At 34.2% G+C, this 27,842-nt stretch overlaps 1 protein-coding gene and 1 long non-coding RNA gene across 18 annotated transcripts in view; one reads left to right on the top strand and one right to left on the bottom strand.

Moving 5' to 3' along the window:
* LOC144308469 (uncharacterized) overlaps positions 1 to 27,842 on the bottom strand; it is a 329,585-nt gene that overhangs the window by 161,909 nt on the left and 139,834 nt on the right. The window lies entirely within an intron of this gene.
* On the top strand, positions 343 to 27,121 carry LOC144308371 (uncharacterized). The gene is made up of 2 exons (XR_013374844.1): positions 343 to 483; positions 26,904 to 27,121. It is a non-coding gene; the product is annotated as an uncharacterized LOC144308371 (long non-coding RNA).

Here is a 27,842-nt window from a genome sequence, read left to right as displayed (position 1 = left end):
CTCACACCCTTGTTGCCTGATACTTACACATTTTTTCCTTCAGTTATTGAAGATAGTAAAAAGATGGTTGAGATCTCTAGAATTGTCTAGTGATTTTCTTAGAAACTATAGCTGTATCATGTTCTCTGTCCAAAGGTCAATAAAAAAAGTACATTGGTAATAGTAAATTTTTAATGTATTCATGCTGTGTATGAAAAAGCTATATTTAAAATCTTTTAATACAAGAGTTAAGTTAGTTTTGAAGCAGAGATGGAAGAAATGAAGTCTCAACAGAAAAAAAACAAGGTTCCCACAGACGATACCTAGAAGACTCCTTACATGTTTTTTTTTTTTTTTAGAAGTAATGGAAGGTATGGATGGACACGAGTGGTTCTGGAGAAATCTTTATCCTCCATGGTCCTAATGGTGGATGGTCATGATACAAGATATTGTTTCTACTGAGATATTTTTTATAGGACATTTTCCCACTGCTATGAAGCACTGGTATGTAACCAGATACTGTTGTATCAGAGCATGGCAAAAAACAAAACAAAACAAAAAACAATAGTGAACAGTGTTGACACTAATGACATGCAATTGCTAATTTTTCCCTCTGCTGACATTCATTTTCAGGCCCAACCAAGTACCATATCCTTTACATTGATTAAATAGGCAGGTCTACTGGCTTTTTATTTAGATATCCACAAATCTTTCCTCATTAGTAAGAAATGATATCAATATTTAACAACCTTTAGAAACCCTGAGCAGAAGCAGAATGCTGTATGGGTTCATTTGATGAAGCAAACTAAATTTGGTGGCATAAACCAAATCTTTGGTATGCATAACACCACCATGCAATTTATGGCTGTAATTCACTCCCATCATTGCCCAGAAGGTGTCACCACAGCCTCATTGGCTTGAAGGACTTGGGGACATGTGGGGGAGTAGAAAGCAAAGGGAGAAAAACAGACACAAAGAAAAAAAATCTTCATGCAGACAAAGGAAAATAAGCCAACTACCAGGCAGTAATATTCCCAAATGTAGAAACCCAAATATTCACTCTACGCCAAAACTATAAATCACTACAGGAGAAAGTGGACTGCTACTTATCAGTAAGAATAGAAAGTAGGAGATTCAAGAAGGTGCTACTACCTCAAGTAAAAAACAGGTGACGAATAGGAAATATTCATGCACTGAGCTTGGTCCAAGCTTCTCATCTTAACGGGATTACCTGATTATCACATCTAGTTGTATAAACTGCACTGGACCTCGTAAAAGGAAAGATAAAAGAGCAGGTGGGAGAGCTCTAATACTGTGTTTCAAGAACATATCATGGAGTGATGATGGTTAAGATACATTGATGGATACTTTAGATACATCTCCAAAGCAACTAGAATACAGCCTTCAAAAATACTAATCTATATAAAGTTCATTTGGAGAAATAAAAATCATTTTCAGTACTAACAAATAAAGGGAACTAGCAGATTGCCAAAAACAAAAACAAAAACAAAAACAAAACAAAAAACCAAATAGCTGGGAAAAGATGCTAGGAAGAATCAGAGAATATAAAACACAGTCTTTTATTGAGAAGCTGCACAAATTAACTCCAAATTACTGCCACAGTCAGACAAGAGGAAGCTTCAAGGCACAAAACTTGTTGCTACACTCCATCTTGCTTTATTGTGGTGTCTTCACTCATGTACTAGTAGCTAAAAGCCATCCGCTTTATACTACTACATCTTTTAATCTCTGCTCTTCCCCCCTGTAGTTTAATTAAAAGACAATGAACCTTTTAGAGTAGTCAAATGGAAAATATAAAATTGCACCATTCTATCAAAGCTTAAGATATTCCTGTTCTCAGAGCATGAGAAGAATTAAAAAATACTTAGTATTTTATTACACTCCTCTGTGCCATTTTCTCATCAGAAAGCTTCTTGGTTGGAACACCTATTTGGAACCAGAAACATAATTCCACCCCAGACTGATAAATGAGGCAAAAAATTTAAAAACAATGGAAAAGTTAGATCAATTTGATCTGTTCTCTAAATCACTGTATTTGATTTTTAATTTCTAAAATAATATTGTTGTAACTCTATCTCTCCTCTGTTTAACTGACATTAGGTCTAAAATTAGTGGCCTTTCTTATTTAAGTATTATTTATTCAATGTGTTGTGAGTCTTAAAGCATCTCAGCTAAAATTAGATAGATAAAGCAAAATATCATTGAATGATAAGTAGGCCTGGATGCTTAGCTTTCCTCCAAGTCAGCAGCCCAAATCTATTAATTTTGGCAAAGGGCACCAAGACAAATCCATGCTCTTTGAAATGTTCCATGGGAGTCTTTAAACATGAAGCCCTCATCTACTCTTTATGGACATTAAAATGCTTCATCCCAAGGACCCCTTTATGGCAAATTGTAGGCTGTTCTGTTTTATCTGCTTTGACAAGATGAAGGGCTGAGCTGGCCCTAGAGGAATGGGATACAGAGTCTGAGTAGTTCAAACTTGAGATTTCCAATAAACTATCTCCCACAATTAGAAGAAAAGGGTGGAGGAGATTCATTTCAGCAGATACGGGTTTCCCCTACTATTGGAAAGTAGAATGCTCCTATGGAAACTTTCATAAACCAAAAAGGCATAAAGTGAAGAAGCAATTACCATTAATTTACATGGAAAATTTTTTGAGCATTCTCAGAGCCAAAAAATAAAATAAAATAACCTCTCTTGGGCATTTCTGCAACTTAGGACACATCTTGCTAACAGATGCACAAAATAAATCAAGATAAAGCACACATGCTCAAGGATGCAGTTCAAAGCTATGGGGGCTTAATGCTGAGATGCTGAATGTAGTTCCCAGGAAAGGAGCTTGGTGGTGCCACTCTTGCTGGTTAGGGGTGTGCGCTGGCTGCAAAACAAATGCCGAATGCCATTTTTGCATTCCCCTTTTTTTCATAAAAGCAAACATTCTCTTCATATTTCTTTCAGTTAGTGAAAACAGGTACTAAGATGTCTTTCGTAAAAGCGAAGTGGCATAACACAAACTTTAGAAAAGCAGTTTCAATCTATTAAGAATTATTCTACTCCTTACTTAGTTCATCACTAAAAATCTAACTAACATCATGTTCCTCCAAAGCTCCACTGCAAACTGGGACTGAGGTTCTTATTAATTAGCATAGCAGAGCTCTGTCCTACACATAGCTCCTTCTAAGTCACTTGATTCTGATGCCTGCTCTTTTAATTCCATCTTTCACAAATTAAAATCTTTCACAATACTATTCTTATCCAGTCATTATTATTCTTTAAGTTCAATTATCCAGTAAAGAGTGAAAACTTCTCTATCATCCTTTTATCTCACTGGATATACCCGCATATTTCAGTTAGTTAATAAATGCTGTCAGGACATGAGATTTAGGTTTAATTCTTTATCTGTTGATTCCTACTACAGGCATCTTGCTGAAAACTTCCAGAGACATCACTGAATTCATTACTGTCAACTCTACCTTACTTTTGCCCTTCTGCATTAGGTTTGTCTCATATGTCTTTGTATTTCCTTAGAATAATAAAATATAAGAATTAGCCCTATATCAAAAAATAGTCACCAAAGACACACGATCATAAGTATCCCTCTATGGAAGTGATCTCATAACGTAAAAGTAATGAAAATGGACAAATAGGAAAATAAAAGTCTCTTGCAATCACCTCTGAAAGTTTAAATAATAACAAAAATGATTATCATGGAAGACCCACCAATTTAGAGAACATCTCTCAACTGTATTCTGAAATACTACACTATAGCTAATAGCTAAACCTCTGACCAACTGCTGAAAACATCTAGTCTGTTTCCTTCTCAGATAAAGTTTCTCAATTTTCTGTAGCAAAATATCATTAAAATTGTACTAATTGATCAAAAGGGAGAAGTGAATGTGAACTTCCCAACAACTAAAATATAAACACTTAAAAAAGTAATTTAAAGTACAAGCTTTCACATCAGACAAACCTAAACTTGAATATTGGTTCTACTGACTACTTACACGTTCCTGAACAGTTTATTATGCTATAATAATGACAACTTCTACTTTGTAGGGTTGTTGTGAATGAATAAAATGTCACAGTAAAATGTTCAGCACAGTGCTTGTCATAGGGCAAATAAATATTCAAATGATAGTTATTACTGAAAAGATTTTCCTTTAAGGGGGGACCTATTTGATAATGTAAATATAATATTCATTTTATGACTTGTTTCATAATAATAGAACATTCCATATGAGAGAGCAAACACATTACTTTCAATTTTTTGAAAATTTAAAATTCACCTGAAGAATAAATATTATTGGGCTTTCAGTACTGAAGATGTAGTGACCTCAAAATTTGATATGAAATTACACATATACCCTCTGCTCAAAATAGAAAACATGGTAGAAAAAATACAAATATGGATAACAACAACAAAAAGACATAAATAAGCTTATAAGCTATGGAGCAGAATGGAAAGAGAAATGCAAAACTGTGTAGTAATGAATGAGGCTACTGGACTCTGGAGAGAAACAGTAGTAGCAAGAGATCAGGCTACTGTGGTTTACATAGGTTTCACAGAAAGAAGGAATACACAGGTTTATGGTTTGACACTGGGGGATGGTGTGGGGTCCCCCACCCTCGTGAAAGATGGTTCTGTGGCTGAATTTGTGTAACTCCTAATATCACTCTGGGCTGAACACCAAACTGTCAATATAAGATCTATGACTGGACAGGAGCTTTAGGGAGCCAGATGCAGGTAATTGAAAGATCATTATAGGGAGAAATGAACAGAGTCAAATAAAAAGAACAAAACACTCATAAAACCTCTCACTCAAAATAGGCCTGAAAACCAAAATTCACAGAAATCTAAATTTAACAAAGGTATCCAAGAGATCAAGTATGAAAACAAATTCACTCTACTGAAACAGTCTAAAAGACTTTATTTTTTTTAAGATTTTATTTATTTATTCATGAGAGAGAGAAAAAGAGAGAGAGAGAGAGAGGCAGAGACACAGGCAGATGAGAAGCAGGCTCCATACTGGGAGCCCGATGTGGGACTCGATCCCCAGACTCCAGGATCACACCCTGGGCCAAGGCAGGCGCCAAACCGCTGAGCGACCAAGAGATCCCCTCTAAAAGACTTTAAAATAAGTATTAGAACATTCAAAATGTTTGAAGGTATAAGTAACAAAAAATAAATTATAAAATGAAAGAGGCAGGAATGAAAGAATAGGTAGATGTGGAAAAAAATTAGAAGTGAAAATATAGTCCCTGAAATTAAAAACTCGATAGCATGGATAAAATCTTGACTGGATCCTGTATACAAAACCCTAAGGAATCAACAACAAAAACTATTAGATCATTAAGTGAATTTATCAAGATTGCAAGATATGAGACCAAAAATATAAAAAATCAGTTTTATCTCTATATACCACCAACATATAGAGAACAATTTCAAAATAAAATTAAGTAAGCAATTCCTTTTTTTTTTTTTTTTTTTTTTTTTTTTTTTAAATTTTTTTTTTTTCTTTTTATTTATTTATGATAGTCACAGAGAGAGAGAGAGAGAGGCAGAGACATAGGCAGAGGGAGAAGCAGGCTCCATGCACCGGGAGCCCGACGTGGGATTCGATCCCGGGTCTCCAGGATCACGCCCTGGGCCAAAGGCAGGCGCCAAACCGCTGCGCCACCCAGGGATCCCAAGTAAGCAATTCCATTTACAATAGCATCAACAAAAATAAAATATTTAGGAATAATGTAACAATAGAAAGCAAGCTAGAACTTATAAAATACCGTTGAAAAAATTTTAAGGACTAAAATAGGCAGAAATACATCCAATGGTCATGGACTGGAAGACTTAATACTGCTAAAATGGTCATATTACCCAAATTGATCTGCAGATTCATCACAATACCTAGCAAAATCCTAGAGGCTATTTTACAGAAACTGAGAAGCTGATCTTAAAATTCATATGGAAGTGCAAGGGATCCTGAATAACCAGAACAGTCTTGAGAAAGAAGTATAAAGCTGTACAGCTCATACTTTCTGATTTCAAAACTTCCTATAAAGCACGATAATTATGACTGGGTGGTACTGGCATAAAACAGACATATTAGTTAATAAAAGAGAATTAGGATACCAGAAACAAACCTGTATGTTTATAATCAGCTGGTTTTCAACAAGGGTGCCAAAATATATGGAACAGATGTTGCTGCCACAAAGGGAGATAAACATGTAAAAGAATGAAGCCTCTACCTCACACCATATACAAAATTAAGTTAAAAATAGATCAAATACCTAAATATAGGGGGAAAAACTATAAAACTCTTAGAAGAAAACATAAGAGTAAATATTGTTGACCTTGGTTTCAGCAATGATATTTTTAGATAATCAAATAAAAATACAAGCAATAAAAGAAAAGTTGATAAATTGGACTTCATCAAATTTAAAAATTTCTGTACTTCAAGGGTCACCATCAAGAAAGTGAGAACACAAGCTATACAAAGGGAGAAAGTTTTTGCAATTCATGGATCTGATAAGGGATATATATTCAAAAGTGGAAAAAACACATAAAGCTCAATAATAAAAAAACTAAAAACCAACCTTAAAAAAATAGGTAAAAGAGAGGCACCTGGGTGGCTCAGTCAGTTAAGCATTCAATTCTTGATTTCAGCTCAGGTCATGATCTCAGGGGTCATGGGATAGAGCCCCATGTCTGGCTCTGCACTCAGTGGGGAGGAGTCTGCTTGAGAGTCTCTCTCTCTTCCTCTCCCTCTACCCCTCCTTCTGCCTCTCCTCCTACACATTTTCTTTCTCTCTCTCTCATAAATAAAGAAAGAAAGAAAGAAAGAAAGAAAGAAAGAAAGAAAGAAAGAAAGATTTAAAATTAAAGTTCCTTCAAAGACATACAGAAATGCTAGCAAGCATATGAAAAGATGCTCATTAGTTCTTAAGAAAATGCAAACAAACCAAACCACACTGAGATGCCATTTCATAACCACTAGGATAGTTATAATGAAAAGAGACAAGTATTAGTAAAAATGTGGAAAAATTAGAACCCTTGTACATTGTTGGTGGGATTGTACAATATTGCAGCCACCTTTTGTGCTTCTTCAGAATGTTAAACACAGAGTTTTCAATATGATACAGCCCAACAATTCCACTCCTAGGAATACCCCCAAGAGAATAAAAATCTATATTCACACAAAAACTTGTACCTAAAAACATTATTCATAAGTCACTGAATAGTATGCTTTAATAGGTGAACTTTATAGCATGTAATTATATCTCAGTAAAGTGTTTACAAAATGGCTGAGGATAGGGCTGACATGTAAATTGGTACAACCGTTTTCAAGAACAATTTGGCAACATCTAATATTACATGTACCCAGTAATTCCACCTTATGTATATAACCAGGGAAAAAATCTTACATGTAAGCATAAGGAGGCAGGTCCAAGAATGTTCATTGTAGCATTGTTTTTAATAGTAAAAAAAAATAGAAACTATCAAAATGCTTATGAAGAGATAAATGGATAAATGGGGACATACTCTTACAAAATAAAATACTATATTAAATGCATCAATGAAATTAAATGTCAAAAATAGGATGTTGAAGAAAAAAGCAAATTGCAGAATAACATAGTGTGATATCATTTATTGCTCAAAAACATGCTTTTGGATACATAAATACATAATAAGAATGTTAAAATTTCCTAGGAATAAAGCCCACTAACATCAAGGTACAAATTACTTCTGAGAAGGAACTTAATGGGACTTGGGATATGTAAGTTATATTTATAAAGTGTCATTATTAGTATTTAATAATTCTATAGCAATCATAGAAAATGATAAGAACTTACTAACCTGTATAGTATGCATAAGGGTATTGCTTATATTAGTGTCTGTCTTTTTTCAGGTTTAAAATACATTTTAACACATATAAAAATGGCACGATTCCATAAACTTTAAGTTTCCCCAGCAGTAAATTTCCTCAAAGGATTTTTCTGTTTTTCAACCAACATATCAAGGGCAAATATCACTTACTTGAGCCAGCATTAAAGTACCAATAAAAATCAAAGGACTCATTTAGTCAAAATGTTAAATTTTTTAAAAAGGTAAAATTACTATGCATGAATTTAAGCACTTTGAAAATCAGATGCTCTCCGGCCTTCCCACCAAGTGTCACTTGACAAGGTCATTGTTTCAAAAAATATAATAATTATTCAGGAATGAGAGAGAACATTCAGTAGGGTATTCTCCCTACTGTTTCCTCAGTAGAAATCACAAAAATGACAACTGTAATTAAATCTTTTAAAAAAATTACCTATGAGTTTAAGTCAGGATGAAAATTACTTCTAACCTTATGAACTTTCACACTGCACTGCACTAAAAGAAATTCTTTCAGTTTTCCCTTATATCAGCAATGCATATGACAGCTAAATAAATAGGAACTCTCCAGTTTCGACCTTTCATAGCTATTCAAAAGAAGTAATTCTGTTTGCCATTATTCCACTTACCAAAGATACAAATGAAACAGGTATAATATTTAACATTAAGTCATCTCTTATCCAAAAGGGCTGAATGCTTTAAGAAAAACATTGCTACATATAAAGGGAATCATATAATATATGGCCTTTTGTGACTGTCATCTTTTACTTAGCATAATTCTTTCACTACTTCATACATTTTTAGGGTAAAATAATGTTTCATTGTATGGATATATAACAGTTTTTTTTCCCCATTCATCAGTTCATGGACCTCTGGGTTATTTTCATTTTTTAAAAAATAAAATGTTTTATTGGATATGTTAAGTAACAACTCTCAAATATTTTATCTTACTATTTCAAAGCACTTGATAATTGATACCCCTATCTATATTAACTGGCATTACTAGAATGTTTTATAGTTGTTGGAAATGAAAGAGAAAAATCTATTCTGATTTCCAGGGGCAAAACTTAAAAAGAATCCAGAATCACTGAAACTAAATTTCCTGGCTAAGCCACCCCTAAAAACTAAAACAGAATCACTTCCCAGGTATTTCATCTTTCATAATCTGTTACTTAAGAGATTTTTTAAGAGGTTCAGAATCTGTTCCAGTACATAAATAGGGCCAAACAGCTTCTGTAAAAGAATTATTAAACACATAGAGGAGACCTGTTATTCATATTATAAAAGGAATCCTTACCTGATTCATAGTTCAGAAAAACACCAGTCTTATTGGGACTTACTACTGGCAGAAATGGTTCTCTTAATGTCCAGTGCAATGTAACTGCTCTCAATATAATGTCCAATTGCCCAGAGTACGCCCAGAAATAATAGCTGATGCCACCACTTCTGAGGAAGACAGTTTTGGTACCTTCTCAATGTCTACTCAGGCTTACTTTCCACTTCTACTTCTCAGTTATATTTTCACTTTTTGATACTATTAAAAATTCTTGTATGAATGTGGCATTTTATGTGGACATGTTTTCATTTCTCTTGGATATATTCCTTGGAGTAGAATTGCTGGGTAATGTGATAATTCTGTGTAACATTTTGTGAAACTACTTTCCAAAGTAGCTGTTCCATTTAAATTCACAATACTAATATATGAGGGTTCCAATTATTCAACATCCTTGACAACACTTATTATTATTTTCTTTTTGATTTATTTATTGTAGGAATGAAGTGGTATCTTATTGTGGTTTCAGTTTGAGTTGTCTTAATGAGTAATAATATTCAGTATCTTCTCACAGACCATTTGTCTACTTTCTTTTGGAAAACTTCAAACCTTTTGCAGACTTTTAAATGGGGTGGTTTGGTACTCTTTGTTGTGATATAAGATGGTCCCCCCCCAATATATTACAGATGTCCCTTTTTGGGTATGTGATTTGCAAATAATTTCTCTCATTCTGTGAGTTGTCTTTCAATTTCTCGGCATAAACCTTTAAAGCACAAAAGCTTTTAGTTTTGATAAAGTCTATTTTCATCTATCTTTTTCTTTTGTCACTGTGCTTTTGGTGACTAAGAAACCATGGCCTAACCCAAGATCATCAATTTTTATTCCCGCTCTCTAACAAGAGTTCCAGCTATTGACTTTTAGGCATAAAATCTACTTTCAGTTATTTTTTTATGTATGGTTCGAGGCAGGGGTCAAATTTCATTATTTTCCATGTGACTCCTACTTCTTTTGGCACAATTTGTTGAAAACACTACTTTCTTCCCCCACTGAATTATCTTCATTACAGTCAAAAATCAATGGGCCATAAATGTCAAAGTTTGTTTCTGGGATTTCTATTCTATTCATTTTTGGCATCTCCTTGTCAGTACCACAGTCTTGATTACCATAGCTTTGTAGTGACTTCTGAAATTGGGCCTACGCTGTAGGAACAAACGTTCAGAAACGGAATTTATTTTTGTATATTCATCTTTTATCTTGTAACCCTAGTGAACTCATTTAATAGATCTAATGAGTTTTTTTGTGGCTTCTTTAGGATTTTCCATATATAAGATCATGCCATTTGCAAAAGAGTTTTATATCTTTTCTTTTTCCAATGCAGACGTCTCTTCTTTTTCTTTAACTTGCTAGAATTTCCAGTACAATGCTAAATAGGAATGCTGAGAGTAGACAACCTCATTATGTTTCTGATCTTAGGTGGAAAGTATTTAGTCTTTCATGATTAAGTATGATGTTAGCTGTGGGTTTTTTATAGATGCTTTTTATTGGATTAAGGGATTTCCTTTCTATTTCTAGCTGGTTAAGTGTTTTTATGAAAGGATGCTGAATTTTGTCAAAAGCTTATTCTGCATCTTTTGAAATAAGATGTATGTATGTATGTCCTTTGTTCTATTAATTTGATGTAATACAGTAACTAATTTTCAAATGTTAAATCAAACTTGCCTTCCTGGGATAAAATCCCACCTGGTCATAGCATATGCTTTTTAAAAATATGTTTTTGGATTTTGTTTGGTAGTATTTTATTGAAGATTTTTGCACTGTATTTGTGAGGAATACTGGTCAATATGTTTTCTCACGTTTGTCTTTGTCTAGTTTTGGTATCAGGTCAATATTGGTCTGATAGAATGAGTTGGGAAGTGTCCTTCTTCAGGTATTTTTTTTGTAATAAGCATGTGTGAAAGATTGGTGTTAACTGTTCTTTGAACATTTGGTAAATTTCACCAATGAAGCTACCTGTGCTTGGGCGTATGGGAAGTTTTTAAAATTACTAATCCAATTGCTTTACTTAATATACTGGTTTATTGAGATTTTTCATCTTCTGGTAGTTTTAGTCTTTCTAGGAATTCTTCCATTTCATGTTAGTTGTCTAATTTGTTGTTTATAGTGCTACCTTAGATTACTTTTCATTTCATTTCTCTGTAGGTTCATTAGTGTTGTTCCCTCTTTCATTCATGATTTTAGTAATTTGAGTCTTCTCTTTTCTTGTTGGTCTAGCTAAACCTTTGTTAATTTTGTTAATCTTTTTAAAAAATCAAATTTTGGTTTTGTTGATTTTCTCTATTTTTCTGTTGTGTTTTTCTGCTCTAGTCTTTCTTATAGCTTTTCTTCTGCTTCATTGTGTTTAGTTTGTTCTTTTTATCACTTGTTATGATGAGATTTTTTATTTCAGCTCCACCCTCTTCCCCTGCCTCCTCCTGCTGCTTTTTATTTATTTATTTTTAAAGATTTTATTTATTTATTCATTCATGAGACACACACACACACACACACACACACACACACACACACGGCGGGGGGGGGGGGGCAGAGACACAGGCAGAGGGAGAAGCAGGCTCCATGCAGGGAGCCCGACATGGGACTTGATCCCGTGTCTCCAGGATCAGGCCCTGGGCTGACAGCAGGCGCGAAACCGCTGAGCCACTCAGGCTGCCCTGCTGCTTCTTTTTAGAATAAATTCTACACTCAATGTGGGGCTTGAACTCACGGCCCCAAGATCAAGAGTCACATGTTCCACTGACTGAGCCAACCAGGTGCCCTTCTTTCCTCTTTTTTAATAGAGCAAAACATACTGTAAGTTTCCACTGTAAGCATTGCTTTAGCTGCATCTCATAAATTTTGCTATGTTTTGATTTAATTTTCATTCATTTCAAAGTATTTCATAATTTCTTTTTTTCTTCATTTCACTGGTTACTTAAGAGTATGTTACCTTTCATGTATTTCTGAATCTCTCAAATTTCCTTTCCTTATTTTAAATATCATTCCAGTGTGTTGAAACATATATTTCATATGGTTTCAATCATTTAAATTTATTGAGACTTGTTTTGTGGCATAGTATAAGGCCTACTCTGGAGAATATCCATATACATTTGAGAAGAATGAAAATCTGGCTGTTGTTGAGTGGGATAATTATAGATGTCAATTCTTATTACTTGGTATTGTCATTAGCTCTTCTATTTCCTTGTTGATCTTCGTCCTAGTTGTTCTATCAGTTATTATGAGTAGAGTACCCAAAGTCTATTATATTTAAATTGTCTATTTCTTCAATTCTGTCAGTTGTTGCTTTGTGTATTTTGGGGTCATTTATTAGTGCATATATGTTTATAATTTTTATATCTTCATGATGGATTGACATTTTATTATAAACTTTTCTGCTTTGACTCTAGTAACAATTTTTGTCTGAACATCTATTTGTTATTAATATAGCCACTTGAGGTCTATTTTGTTATTGTTTCCATGATATATATTTTTCCATCCCCCTTTTTTTCCCCCCCTATTTCACACATCCTACCAACTTCCCCTCTGGCAACCACTAGTTGTTCCTGTATTTAAGAGTCTGGTTTTTGCCTCTTTTTTTCTTTGTTCATTTGTTTGGTATCTTAAATTCCACATATGAGTGAATAATGCAGTATTTGTCTTTCCCTAACTTATTATTTCACCTAGCATTAAACCCTCTAGTTTCATTCATGTTGCTGCAAATGGCAAGATTTCATTCTTTTTTATGGCTGAGTAACACCTCATTGTACATAATGTCACATCTTTACTCGTTTAACTATTGATGGGTACTTGGGTTGCTTTCATATCTTGGTTATTGTAAATAATGGTGCAATAAGCATATGGGTGCATATATCTTTTCAAATTACTCCTTTGTTTTCTTTGGATAAATGCTAGTGGAGTTTACTAGATCATTTAATATTTCTATTGTTAATTTTCTGAGAAACTTCCATACTGTTTTCCAAACTGGTTGCAATGTTTGCATTTCCACCAACAGCGCCAGAGTTCCTTTTCTTCCACATCCTCATCAACACTTGTTATTTCTTTTTATTTCAACCATTCTGACTGGTGTAAAATGGTAACTTATTGTGGTTTTAATTTGCACATCCCTGATGATTAGTGATGTTGAGCATCTTTTCATATTTCTATTAGCCATGTGTATGTTTTCTTTGGAAAAGTGTCTGTTCATGTCTTCTGACCATTTTTTTTTAAATTTATTTATTTATTTCTTTTCTTTCTTTCTTTCTTTTTTTTTTTTTTTTTTTTTTTTTGTAATCTCTACACCCAATGTAGGCTCAAACTCATGGCCCCAAGATCAAGGGTTATATGTGCTTCTGACTGAGCCAGCAAAGTATCCCTCTTTTGACCATTTTTTCACTGGATTACTTAGGGGTTTTGGTGTTGAGTTGTATACATTCTTTATATATTTTGGATATTAAACTTTATTGAATATATTATGTGCAAAGAGCTTCTCCCATTCAGTAGGATACCTTTTGGTTTTGTCAATGGCTTCCTTCACTGTGTAGAACCTTATTTTGATGTAGCCCCAATCAAAGTACTAACAAGATTTTTCATGAAACTAGAACAAATAACCCTAAAATTTCTATGGAACCAAAAATGACCCTAAAGAGCCAAAGCAATCTCGAAAAAGAACAAAACTGAAGGTATCATAATTCCAGACTTCAAGTTATATTACAAAGCGGTAGTAATCAAAACAGTATGATACTGGCACAAAAACAAAGACAGGGAGATCCCTGGGTGGCTCAGTGGTTTAGCACCTCCACCTGGCCCAGGGCATGATCTTGGAGTCCTGGGATCAAGTCCCACATCAGGCTCACTGCATGGAGTCTGCTTTTGTCTCTGTCTCCTTCTCTCTCTATCTCTATCTGTGTCTCTCATGAATAAATAAAATCTTAAAAAAAAACAAAAACAAAAACAAAAACAGATCAATGGAACAGAATAGAGCCCAGAAATAAAACCATGGGGACACCTGGGTGGCTCAGTGTTGAGCATCTGTCTTCGGCTCAGGGCGTGATCCAGGGTCCCAGGATTGAATCCCACGTTAGGCTCCCTGTGAGGAGTCTGCTTCTCCCTCTGCCTATGTCTATATCTCTGTGTGTCTCATGAATAAATAAATAAAATCTTTAAAAAAAGAAATAAAACCATGATTATATGGTTAGTTATTCTTTCACAAAGGAGACAAGAATATGTAATGGGAAAAAGCCTCTTCAACAAATGATGCTGGGAAAACTGGACAGCTACATGCAAAAGAATGGAACTAGACCACTTTCTTACATCATACACATAATGAACTCAAAATGGATTAATGATCTAAATGTAATAACTGAAACCATAAAACTCAAGAGAAAACATGGGTAGTAATTTCTTCAACATCAGTTATAAACATTTTTCTAGATAGGTTTCCTCTGGCAAGGGAAACAAGAGCAAAATTAAAATTTTGAGACTACACCAAAAGATAAAGTTCTGTCCTTTACTTTTAAACTATTTATGTCTTTGAATGTAAAATATGTCTCATTAATTTAGGGCTTTTTAAAAGAGGTAATGAAGATAAAACAAGTTCACATGTTGAGGCTCTAATCAACATGACTGGTATCTTTGTAAAAGGAGATTAGGACACAGGCACAGAACATGTGATCATAAAGATGGCCAGGTACAAGAAGAGAAGTTTCAGAAGGAACCAACTTTGGTTCCTGCCATAACTTTGATCTTAAACTTCTAGCTTCAAGACTGAGAAAATAAATTTCTACTATTGGAGCCAAAAATAAATAATAAAGTAAGTATATCTCCTGTAGATATTATATGATGGGATTATTTCTTAATCTATTCTGCAAATCTGTTTGACTGTTTAATTTACTTACGTTTAATGTAATTACCAATAGCCTAGGATTTACTTTCAACATTTGCCCATTTGTTTTCAATAGGTCATATAGCTCTTTTGTTCCTTATTCCTCATTCCTCTATTATCATCTTCTTTACTTCCTGTTCATACAAAGCATCAAGTCCAAACAGATTAAATCTTAAGACCTGTTCAGGTATTTCTGAGGCCTACATAAAGCCTGTACATGCAGGTGGCCTTCTAGATTTACAGGAGTATATTCAAGGTTTTCAAAGTCTCCTACAGGCATCTCATTCCTATGTATTTTGGTCCATCTTTTCTTGGCTTCAACTTGCGTCACTGCCTTTGGTAGCTGTGATATTAAAGAATTGCTTCTAATTGTTTTCAACAAATGTCCCAGCAATAAAGCTTTCCTCACTAAGTGAGCTCTGAGTCAGGTCCAACAAAGACAAGCCCTGTGAATAGGGCTTTTCTAGAGATCTGTCAGGTTGAATAGTGAATACTCTGGGGACAGAACTTCCTGGAGAGCTCCAAACCCAATCTGCTTCTTCCAGTAGCTGTTAAGCTGCTGGGTTTTACAGCTACTATGGTTCTGAGGATGTTGTTTTCCAAGGCTACTGCAGAACATGGGAAAAGGTTATAGGAATAAGGCAGGTTAAAATACCACAAAGCCTGCTGTTCTTATTGAGATTCAGCTATTTTTATTTCCTCAGGCTGTGGCAAACCTTTGGTTAAACTCCAAAGATCTCAAAAAGTTGATCTTGACAATTTTTGCCAAAGTTTTTATAGAGGGCTAGATTTTTGGAGATCCTTACTTTCCATTTAAAAAGTGCTTTACATGTTCTTTGCAATACAGAAAGATAGTGAAATTCACTTCTGATACTGTGCATTTATAATTTCATACTGCATACAGACCCACTGAGTTCATTATGTATGCACTTAAAAAGTAGTTTTGTAAAGGCTTTATGTTTTGCATATATCCTTAGTGGATTATTATATAGTGGTTATACTTTTTTCCCACTTAAAATAACATGTTGTCAATTATATCTTAATAAAGCTGGAAAAAAATTGGTGCAATATATTTGTAGTCTTCTATTACTCAAAAATCTGTATTCAATATGCTTTGGGAAATGAAACCAGTAAGGGCAAGGTGATATGGGAACTAAAAATTGAGGCAACTCTCAACCATGGTGGTAATGGGGAGAAAGACCACTGATGATGACAGGTGGTCAGGGTAATCTTACTAGTAGATGTAGCAAGCTACCTTGAAGTTAGTCAAGAAAATAACACTGGAGTGAAACAAGGGGGGCTCCTGGGAATCAGACGTTCCTTTTAGAGCAAACAGTATGAAGAAATAAAAGAGCATGGTTTATTTGGGGCACTAAGTGTTGTTTCTGTATTGGTACGGGAGAAAATGGTGGTAGTGAGGGATGATTTAAGTTGCCACACATGCATCACAGTTAAATTATTAAAACTATTATAGTCAGAGTCAGTATAAGGAGTAACAAAAGATAAAGGACTTCATCTCAATCTTTGTTCTATATTTTAAAAAGAATTACTTCAAAGTAAATTTTAGATTCTAAAAAAGCAATGAAAATTGAACGAACATTCCCCCAAGAAATTTTTTGTACTAAGATTATGCAATCTAGTTTATGGTTTTATATGTCCAAATTGAAATATCCACTAGTAAGCACTGAGAAGTTTGGAGGAGTAACAAACTTATACCATGCTACACTGTCTTCTGAGAAGAGGCTGCACATGTTGCCACAAGTTTGTGCCACACTGCCATGTTTTACAATAGCAATAACTATTTAATTTCATTTAGCTGCACACATAAAGGTATCATACAATTATTCATTAATCCTTACTATACTGCTCAGAAAATAAATCTATAATGTGCATAGAATATCTTAGCTCACTTATTTTTAAAAAACTATTAGAATATATATGAAATCCCATTACGGTTAATACATAATTCTCATATGATAGCTATCTCTGTTTCTTATATTCCCTTCCATTGCTTTGCCTCCTTGTATATAGGAAGAAAAAAAAAAAAAACAATTTGGCTATCCATCACAATTTTTTTATGTTTTCTGTATTCCTTATTTCTAAAATGCGCGCGCGCGCACACACACACACACATTTACACATAGGCACATACTCTACCAACTCATCCCAAGAGCATACATTCTTTAAGGTAAACCATGAAAAGAGAAGTAGGAGAAACATCTGATTCATGTTGGCAATCACTTTATAATTTTTTTTTTTTTTTTTAATGATAGTCATACAGAGAGAGAGAGAGAGGCAGAGACATAGGCAGAGGGAGAAGCAGGCTCCATGCACCGGGAGCCCGACGTGGGATTCGATCCCGGGTCTCCAGGATCGCGCCCTGGGCCAAAGGCAGGCGCCAAACCGCTGCGCCACCCAGGGATCCTGGCAATCACTTTATAAATTAGGATTGTTCTTTAATCCTCCGTGTTCTAATGCTCATGGGAAAAGATTTTTAAATATAGAGAGTTATGCTGAAGAAAAGGGTTCTTCTTCAGCCCTGTTTTTTCCAACAGTATATGTGACTAACCTCTGTAATCCTGCGGTAGCTTGCCCTGTGTTTCCCTATCCAAAACACTGAATATACTGCTGATTTGACAGGGTAGGAGTGAATACTAGTAACAATAATAGTAGTTCCATCAGTGGCCGCTTCGGTATTTTGAATATAAAATGGTCCATAACTATTGGAAAATGAGAAAATATAACAGTTGTGACTGCAAAAGCAGTCAACTTGCTATCTTCCTGAACTTGAGAATCTGTTGGAACACCTTTACATTATATGACAAGTATGAACTGGCTGAAAATCTAATTTACCATAACATTCTCTTCCTCTCTATGCTAAGCTGCAGGAGTTCTATTATTATATTAAATCCAATATTCTGCTATTCTTCCTGTTTCTCACTTTCATCCTCTACCCCTAGAGTAGCAAAGTATAAAATACTGTAATAGTAGACTCGATGATATTTAGTAATAAGGTAGGTATAGGTTTAACCTAGAATAAATGGCTTTCATAAATTATTTCTGTCTTTATCGAACAAGTCTGATCTAAGCATTGTTAACTCAAGTTTCCATCATCTCAGAACATCCTGCAGCTGAAGAGTAACTCCAATTTGTTTTTGTCCCCATGACTAAAAGTTACTTGACTTCATATTTTTTCATGGTCTTAGGGAATGCTCAGGTACATTTTATCACTAATGAATCTAGAAGTATATCTTTAAAGGGAGGAAAGCATTATAATTCAACTCAACAAATATTTCCCAAATATAATGTTCAATACAGTAAATACTATTAATATAATTATTCATAAAGCAATAGCTATGTTTTTAAATGTATTTTATATGTCACCAGTTTTACATTTCATTAATCCTCACAACAAACTGTTATGCCATCTCCAACTGGTAGGTAAATAAAATAACTAGTAACTGGTAGTAATAAATTTGATTCCAAAGTTATCCAACTCCAAAGTCAGCATCCTCAAATGTTATATGAAATCTTCCTAATAGTGTATTCACTGGCTTTACAATCTTTTTGTGATTTCAGGTGTATTTGGGGTCTAAAGTTTTAAATTACAATTTTAAAAGGGTAATACATGTACATGATTCAAGAGTCAACATTGGGCCTAGAAGAATGGAAAATTATTCAATAATAAACATGATTAGTATGAGGATCTTAATTTCAAGTATTAAAAGAAACCATTTCCTTGGAGACTGAAGGACTGAAGGAAGAAATGTCTAAGATAAGCCTGGAATGTCTTGCTATATCAGAAAGCAAGGAAGTGATTTAAAAAAAAATGCTGGACTGAAAGGGACACAAGAGCTAGCTTAAAGAGGTTTCTACTGGCCAAATTTGGGACAGTATAAACATCTGAGCCCATATAAATTGATATAAATATATTTTTATATTGGAGAGAAGTTTTTCCTTAGAGTAGGACACCAACTAATAAATGTAGAAGGAATAAGATAATGTCACTATTTGGTAAACAACATCAATATATGTTACAATTAATAGGTGAAAAGTTGATGAAGACTAGAATATCTCTCTGGTCTCAAATTATCTCCCCACAGGGGCACCTGGGTGGCTCAGTCAGCTAAGCCTCTGTCTTCAGCTCAGGTCGTGATCCCAGGGTCTGGGATCAGCTCCATTACAGGCTTCTGTTCAGTGGGGAGTCAACTTCTCCCTCTCCTTCCACCTGCCACTTCCCCTGCTTGTGCTCTTAAATAAATAAACAAACAAACAAACAAACAATTAAATAAAATCAATCTTTAAAAAATTATCTCCTCACAAAATTCTTATTAATTACATGGGGGAAAAAAGTAACTTTACAATGGAGAAACCTACCAACTACCACCTAAACCTCAAAGATTGTATCAACAGAAATGGGAAGAAAAGACATCGAATGCCTCCAAAGGCAATACACTGAAAAAGATGCATCACTTTTGTGGTATCTTTGCCAAAAAAGTTCATAATCGGAATCTAATCATGAAAAAACACCAGATAAACCCAACTGAGGGAATCCTTTAAAATACTTAGCCTATACTCCTTAAAAAATGTCAAACACATAACAGAGAAATAATTCCAGATTAAATGAATCTAAGAGATATGACAAAAAATGCATTGTATGATCCTGGTTTGGATCCTGATTCAGAAAAAAATTTTTCTGCTATAAAGGCTATTACAAGGAAAAATAAGCATAATATAAATCAGGTTTACAGATTAAATAATAGTATTGAACCATGTTAATTTCTTCTGTGACTATGTACCAGAATATTCTTAGGAAATAAAAAAACAGGTATTTGAGTATAGAGAATATGCACATATTCTCAAGTGATCTGGAATAAAACTACATATACATAAATAGATGCACATAATTCATATATAGAGAGGGGTGGAGAAGGAATGATACAAAGCAAATACAGTAAAATGTTAACAATTTGGTTGTCTGAAGAGAATATAGAAATTTTTTATAATATTTTTATAGTTCTACTCTGAGATTAAATTATTTCCAAATGAAAATTTATCAGTAAACTATACTATAAGGCTCTATAATAAATTCAGATTCTGCAAGCAGAGAAGGAAACAGGGCAGGTGAAAAATAAGGTAATGTTTACAAAAATGTATTCTAAGTGTTCTTTAAATTTCCTTTCTTTTTTTTCTTTTTTGTTTTAAAGATTTTCTTTCTTTATTCATGAGAGACACAGAGAGAGAAGCAGGCTCCCCGTGGGGAGCCCAATTCAGGACTTGATCCCAGGACCCTGGAATCATGACCTGAGCCAAAGGCAGACGTTCAATCACTTAGCCACCCAGGTGGCCCTTAGATTTCTTTTATAATAAGAAATTATAATTTTTAGTGTGACAATAATTTAAAAAAAATAGTTCCTATGTGTTAAAGATACACACTGAAATATACATGGATAGTTACAAATAAAATGATATATCTGAGATTTACTTTAAAATAACCTAGTGAAGGGGTATGGGCATGAGGTTATAGGTGAAATAAGATAGGTCATCTATAATTGTTGGAGTTCGGTGATAAGTCTGAAGGTTCATTATTCTACTCTTTCTTCTTGTATATAATGTCTGTAGTAAAAAGTTTTAAACAATCAATCCTATATAAAAACACATAAAAAAGAAATCTCATTCCCACTCCTGACCATTTCCATATTTCTTATCAACTTATAGGTTACTATAGGTTAACTATAGGTTATAGGTTACTTTTAGGTAACCATTTTATTATTAGTTTATTATTTTTCTTTCTGGTTTCTTCACACAAATACAAGGAAATATAAATATATTTATATAATATATATTCATATTCCTTTTTCGCCATTCTTTTTTACAAAAAAGTAACATACAATACACATTCCTCTATAATTCGTTCCTCCCTTTTCCTCCACTGCCATCTTCATATGTCATGGAGATATCTCCACATTGGTATATAGAGCTTTATTTTTCTGTGTACGTGTGTTCCATTGTTTATTCAATTAATCCCTTATTATTGGACCATTCAGTTATTTCCAATTTTGTATTCTTCCAACAATGCTACAGAAAATCACCTTGGATATTTTGCCATTTTGTACCTTTGCATGAAACACCATTCTTAGTTCCTTATGTATTCTTTCAATCACATTCTATACGTATGGAAGCATATATTTATACATTCAATTTTATAGTTATATTCAAATGGCAATATACTGTTAAGGTAATGCTAGCTGCTGCAATAATTAAACCCTGAAGTCTTAGTTTAGCAAAATGAAAGGTTGGTTTGTATACACCCAACAGTCCTATGTTCACTGGGCAACCTTCCATGTGTGCCTCAAGAGTCCAAGTTCTGTCATAGCCCAGGGCTTCAAAGTCTTCACTTCAGCAGCAAATGAAGAAAAATAGAAGATATAACTGCTTTTTAACCTTGCCCAGAAGTCAGCAGATCACTCTGCACATACTCCACTGGAAATAATAGTCATTTAGTCGACTTTTAGGTCCTTTTAGATGTAAGGGAGGCTGGAAAATGTAGTCCATGGCTTGGCACTTACTCAAATTTACTTTATAAAAGGGTAGCATAAATCTTTGGAGAGTAGCTGTCTCTTGAACACATTCTTCACACTATTTTATTCTGTGTATGTGTACTTCATTTATCTTAGAAATGTTTCCAATAGTCGATACAGGGCTTATCCATCTAAAAACCTTTTTAACAGCTGCATAGTACAGGTACTTCTGTCTTACATCTTTCATTTCAGCAGCATGACTACAACAAATACAGGTATTTCTGCTATAAAAGTTGACTGAAATACCTGAGGTTTCTGCAAAATAATCAGGCTGCTGAGATAAATATTGGAGAATTATCCTGAAGAAAGAGAGCTTGCAGACTTGGAGACTAGTTAGCTCTCCCTCTCCAAATCCTTTTGGCCTTGGTTACCTGTTGCAGCCTATCATAGCGGATTTCATCCCATCCTGCTGCCTACAGAGTGGGTATTAACCCTCCTTTCCACCTTTGTTCCTTCCTCCTCACACACCTCTCTTTGCTTGTAGCAGGGGCTTAATAGCCTGAAGACTCTCTCCTAAGCCACTCTGCCCTTGTACACAGCAGGTTGGAAGATTAAAAACAAAAAAAGTAAAAGCTGTCAACCAAAGACTGATAGGATTCAGTGTGAATCTGCCCTATCTTTGAGTAGGATAACTCAAGCATCTATATTCCACTCTTATGGATAATTTCTACACAGCACTCCTAACTTGATTTTGCATCCTTTATTGACTATTAATCTGCACTTTTATTTCACTATCCTCTAACAATGTTTCTTGAGATCACCTCCAAAATAAAGTACTCAGATCCGTATCTGAGGGTCTTTCCTGGGGAACCCAAACTAAGACCTTCCTTTTCCCAGTTCCTAGCCTGCAGGCCTCCCAATAGTCAGGCTGGTTGGAAGCTTACCAGACAATGTTCAAGCTGCAGTCATTAATAATGGGCGAGACAGCACAAAAAAAGCACTGGAAGCCACTGTTACTCAGTGCAAAGTGCATTAACATGCGAGGGAAAATCACATAGAAATCAACATGACTTCTGTGTTATGATGATAGGTCTTTCCTACTTATAAATTATACACAAAATTATACCAGAGTTTCTTCAGTAGTCGTCTTTGGTGGACATTTATCTTATTTCCACTCTCAGTGTTTACAGACAATGATGCCAGGACTCCTCTTGTGCATAGAACCTTTCATGTGTGGGTACACCTGTCTTTGGTATATATTCCTAAAAGTAGAATTCCTGGGTCAGAAACACATGTACAGCAATTTTGAGAACTATTAATGAGTTGCTTTCTTGAGTTTTCACCAACTTTGACTCCCATTTATGACAATGCTTTTTCCTCCTTACTACCTGACAACAAAACAATATTTTTACCTCTGCCTATCTAATGAGCGAAAAATGGTATCTCAGTATAGTTTTAATTCAAAATTCTAAGAAAAAATGAGCATCTGTTCAGGATTTTACGAAACTGTATTGCGTTTCTCATCATCTATTTATATTCTTCAAATTGTTAATATTTGTCTTATTGATTTGTAAGAGCTCTTTATGTATTAATGTTATCTTTTATCTGCAATATAGAATTACAAATATATTTCCCCAGTTTAGAGTTGGCCTTTTTACTCTGCTTATGGTGTTTTGCTTTGTTTTGTTTTGTTTTTGAGGCGGGGACACAGAAAGGGAAGGGCAGCAAATGAAAAGCAGGCTCCATGCCCAGCCCAGAGCCCAATGCCAGGCTCCATCTCACAACCCTAAAAGCATGATCTGAGCTGAAATCAAGAGTCAGATGCTTAACTGAGCCATCCAGGCACCTCTTATGGTCATGGAATTTTTTTTCTTTTTTCTTTAGTCAAATTAATTAATATTTTCCATTATGGCTTCTGAAGTTTATGTCTTTCTTCTGTAATTAAAAAAAATCTCAGAGTTTTTTCTAATACTTTTATATTTTCATTTTTAAAGATTAAATCTTTGCTCCATAAGCCATGAGCTGTAAGGTAAGAACCCAACATTTTATATGTATACACTGGCTAACCAGTTGTCACATCATTTACTATGGAATAATCCACCTTTTTCACATTAACTCAAAACATCACCTTTATTATATGCTAAATTTCCATATGTATTTATTTCCATACTCTCCATTTATTCAATTGATCTGCTTGTCTATTCATGTGTTCTTACCACATTATTTAAATCAAGTTAGCTTTGTACTGCCTTTTTTTTTTTTTTTTGCTTTGTACTACTTTTAACATCTGAGTGGGATAGTCTCTCTTCATCATGCTACTTTTAAAGACTTTTCTGGATTATTACTTGTTTATTTTTTCATGTAAACAATAGAGTCAAGTTGGCTAATTCTAAAAATCACCCCAAAAAGATGTGTATAGTAGTAGTCTCTTACTACTTCTGTAGCCTACTCTCTGTTTTTCTGTCCATAATAAGATGCTGTTTCTGTCTTAACACTAAAAGTTACTGTCTTTCTAGTTTTGTTTTGAGAGAGAGAGCATGGGAATACAATAAGGAAGGACAGACGGAGACAGAGTCCCAAGCTGACCCTCCCACTGAGCACAGAGCCCCATGCAGGGCTCGATCTGAAGACCCTGAGAGCATGACCTGAGCCAGAATCAAGAGTTGGATGCTTAATTGACCATGCTACCCAGGCACCTCTGAAAATTTAATCTTTTAAAAGCTTGAGCTCACTCTCATTACATAAAAAAATAATCAAGAATATATTAATTGCTATATCCAGTAGCCTTTGCCTCTTGGAAGTTCAGATACTGTTAACCATTCACCCTTATTTTTTTTTTAAGATTTTATTATTTATTCATGAGACAGAGAGAGAGAGAGAGACAGAGACAGAGACAGAGACACAGGCAGAGGGAGAAGCAGGCTCCATGCAGGGAGTCTGATGCGGGACCTGATTCTGGGACCCCGGGATCACACCCTGGACCGAAGACAGAAGCTCAACCGCTGAGCCACTCAGGTGTCCCTCATTTACCCTTTCTTGAAATTCTCTCCTTTCTTTGTTTCTGTCTGATTCATTTAGATACTTAGCATCCCTTTTTTTTTTTTTTTTTTTTTTTTTAGCATCCCTTTCTTACTACTTTTCCTTAGCTCTTTCAGAGAAATTCACTCAAAAACATTCTGTGTCCTTGGTATACTATTTTCCCTTAAATATTTATAATGAAATAAATAAATATATTTATGTATATAGTCAATTTTTTTATATAGTCAATTCTTATCTATCTCTCTCTGCAGTTAATTACCACTAAAATTCTACCTCTAGTTCTGAGCACCTAAAAAGTACATGCCATATGTTAGGTATGAAATGAATACTTAATAAAGTACCAGTGCTAATTTCCAAATTCTAGTTAAAAATTTCAGCTGAAATACTCCTTAGTTATCAACACATCAACATATAAAATACCTGTATATGTAGAAGAAATAACTGCCCAGAATCCTACATTGGTCAAACCATACAAGAACACTGTGAATTATTCTGGGCACCCCATTTCTCAGGAGAGGTAGTGACCAATTAGAATGAATCCAAAGAAGGGAGCTAGTACAAGATTTACATTATAAGAAGATATGTTGAAGTTAGGATGCTTAGTCATCAGAAGAGATGATTAGAAAAGACATAAATGTCCTAAAATACATGAAGAGCCTTGAAGGTAACACCTTCTTACAAAGTCTTTCAGTCTGTGATCCATCCCAAAATTTTGTCATATCAAACACCCTAACATATACTTTCCCTTCTCAAAATCTGATGACTTCCAATGTTGACAGAAAGTACAAAAAAATTTGTGCAAAGAAAAACCTTCTATAACCCTTTGCTAATTTCTTAATATTATTTTCACTACTCTCTCATTAATCCTTTTCTTCATTTAAATGCCTAGTGCTTTGGTATATATCCACTGAATCGGATACTACTAAATAATCCCTTTCTTTTGTGTATACCTATACCTCAAGGTCTAGCTCAAATAGTATCTCCTCCACAGGCTTTGATCATTACAGAAGGAAGACATCCCATCCCATTCTGAGGATATGTGATACTAACCATCAAAATCATTCCCTTAGAATTGTGTTCCTTGTTTGGCAGTCATGTATATGTCCTAACCGTAATTCTGCATTTTAAGATCCTATAGCATTGCTGTTAAATGGAACTTTCTACAATGAAGGAAATAATCTATTATCCGTGCTGTCCAATAAAATGGCCACTAGCAACATGAAACTACTGAGTATATAAATCTGCCTACTGGCTATATTAAAAAAGAATGGTCCTGGGAGGCAATAAATTAGTTTTCTGATCTTAGAATATTTACTGAGAAATAACTATGTTTCAGGTCCCATTTAAACATTTTATACCTATTATTTCATTTTTACTTTTCTATTATTATTCTGTTTTTCAGATAAGTAAATTGAATTCCAGAAAGGTTAAGTAACTGCATAAAGTCCTAATTCTTTGGGATTAAAAAAGAATGAGGCTTATCCACAGACTACTGAAGTTAGAATATTAGAAAATATGGGAAGGACGTTAGTAAATCATAAAACAGTATTCTTAAGATATCATTTTACCTTCTTTTGGTCTCTCTTATGATATTTAGTATATCACTTTAAACATAGTAATTATATCTGAATCAGATGAAAATTTTACATGGTTTACATGTAATTTGTCCTTGTACATAATGTGTTTCTTAATATTTGAATGGACGTTAAATGTGCAAAACTGATATCATAATAGTAAAGTGTGGTAACAGACACAGAATGGAATATTACTGAAGAATAAAAGGAATGAAGTACAGATGCATGTTACAACACAGATGACCACATAAACATTATGCTTTGTAAAAGAAGCCAGTCACAAAAGACTACATATTATATGAAACATCCAGAATAGATAAATCCATAGAGACAAAAAGTAGATTAGGGCTAAGAGGGCTGCGAGAATTAGGGGGAAATAAGGAGTGGATTTTTTTCTAGGCTGTTGTAAATGTCCTAAGACTGTAGTGATAACTGCATAACTGCGATTATAATCAAAACCATGGAACTGCACACTTAAAATGGGAGAACTGCATGGTATGAAAATGATATCTAGATAATTGTTTAAAAAAGTGGAATCATAATTTTATGTTTAAAAAGGGGGATATTCTTAAGGGCTAAATACAAATTATAAAATATCTAGAATATAGCTTTACATTTTAGCATAATCTTTGACAGAAACATTTCTAACATATTTAAGAGTAAAGTGGAATAAAATTGTGGTTTTCAAAATTGTTTTTTCAGGAATGGACAAAAGAAATCTTTCTTAGAAACTCAATAAAACAAAAATAATCTGGAGCTGCCCTGGTTGAAGCCGAGTGGAGATTCAGACCTCTCCCACTCAGACTCCTGCACTTTCTTCAATATTGGCATCTAAGGAATCTCTACAGGGTTTGGGGAAGACAAATTTGAAAGTTGCAGCAAAAAACAACATAAATAAATAAATACAAGGAAGTAAAAACTCTGCAAATTGAAGTGTTTGCTACCCAACAGGTTACCACCTTGCAATAATGGCTCAGAATGGTCTTATGTTAGTAATACACAAACACAAGAATTCTCTTTAATAAATTTGAATTCTACTTCTGAGATTAGATGTAAGACATGTTGTTTAAAAGTGTGAATTGTTCTAAAGTCAAGATTTACCTCTAATTTTTGTGGGTTTTTTTCTTACCTATTTGGTTTAGGAACTTTTTAATTTTGCTTACAACAACAACAACAAAAAAATGAAAACATCCCAAAATTAAAAAACAGGTGCCCTAGTTCTGTGATAGCAGGGAGGCTGCATTCCTAGAGTAATACTACCTAATCAATAAGGAAAAAAGGGTAGTTTTTAACCCACATGTATTTATGTAACTTATGTAACTCACTTCTACTTAAATGGCTTGTTAACACCTAAAATTTATATTATTTAATTATACATGACATGTTATACTATACTTTGTTTTAGTTACACCAAAATCATAACTGATCATTTATTTCCCTCAAAAATATTTTTAACTTAAAGTTGAAGATGAATAAAACCGTGGTTTTCAAAATTGTTTTTTCAAGGGTGGACAAAATTAATCCTATTGGCAACAAAATAGAGCAGAAAAATCTTCTCAATGTTCCCATTTCTATTGAACTCTAAATCACCACATTGGTATCTGTCTTTAAATAGAAATTAGTAGACTCTACATTTATAGT

This window comes from Canis aureus, chromosome 3 (assembly GCF_053574225.1).
Source record: "Canis aureus isolate CA01 chromosome 3, VMU_Caureus_v.1.0, whole genome shotgun sequence".
In the NCBI taxonomy this organism is placed as follows: domain Eukaryota; kingdom Metazoa; phylum Chordata; class Mammalia; order Carnivora; family Canidae; genus Canis; species Canis aureus.
This window is presented reverse-complemented; position numbering and strand designations above follow the sequence as displayed.